The sequence below is a fragment of the Apium graveolens genome, chromosome 4 (genome assembly GCF_009905375.1).
Source record: "Apium graveolens cultivar Ventura chromosome 4, ASM990537v1, whole genome shotgun sequence".
Taxonomy (NCBI): domain Eukaryota; kingdom Viridiplantae; phylum Streptophyta; class Magnoliopsida; order Apiales; family Apiaceae; genus Apium; species Apium graveolens.
The window spans coordinates 280482355-280483242 of record NC_133650.1 but is presented as its reverse complement, the minus strand read 5'-3'; the positions used below and the strand labels follow the sequence as shown (position 1 = coordinate 280483242).

Below are 888 nucleotides of genomic sequence, written 5' to 3'. Positions count from 1 at the left end.
TTAACACCTTTAATTGAGCAGCTATAGCCATAGCTGTATCCACCATTAGAATTCCCGCTACCTTGTCTTGAGGTAGTCTCTAAGTTGGGTTCTGATATTCATTAGCGGCCATCAATTCAATTAGCTCATAAGCTTCATCATAGCTCTTAGCCTATAAGGCTCCATCTGATGTTGCATCGAGCATGGGTCTGGACTGTGCTCCCAAACCATTATAAAAGAAATTGATAATCATCCAATCAGGCATTCCATGATGAGGACACTTCCTAAGCATCTCCTTATAGCGCTCCCAAGCTTCACATAAATATTCTCTCGATTGCTGCGCAAATTGAGTAAGAGCAATCCTGATTGCAGCTGTCTTCGCCATAGGAAAGAATTTAGTAAGAAACTTCTGAGCAAGATCCTTTGAAGTAGTGATAAAACCTGCTGGTAGAGAATGCAACCAACACTTATCTTTATCCCTCAGAGAGAATGGGAAAAGCCTCAGCTTCACAGTATCTTCAGAAATATTGTTGAACTTGAAAGTGTCGCAGATCTCGATGAAATCTCTAATGTGCATGTTGGGATCTTCTGTTGGAGAACCCCCAAACTGAACTGAATTCTACACCATCTGAATTATGCTAGACTTGATTTCAAAAGTATTAGCCACAATGGCTAGTCTGATAATGCTAGACTGAATGTTATTGATCTTCGGTTGAGAATAATCCATCAAAGCTTTCGGATTCATTATTGGTTCTCCCATTGTAGTGATCACTTCTTCTTCAACTTTCTCAAATTCTTCAAGTATTTCCTTACGAGATTGAGAACGTGTTCGCATACACGGTCCCTAGAGTACCTGAAACACAAACAAAGTAAAAAAGTAAGTAAAATATCTGAGTCAGTGAACTTTAA

The 888-nt window shown here is 39.3% G+C and overlaps 1 non-coding gene across 1 annotated transcript; it reads left to right on the top strand.

Annotated features, from left to right (window-relative positions):
• The first annotated feature begins 242 nt into the window (after positions 1-242).
• On the top strand, positions 243-349 carry LOC141723161 (small nucleolar RNA R71). Its single transcript, XR_012576150.1, has one exon. It is a non-coding gene; the product is annotated as a small nucleolar RNA R71 (small nucleolar RNA).
• The last annotated feature ends 539 nt before the right edge of the window (positions 350-888 follow it).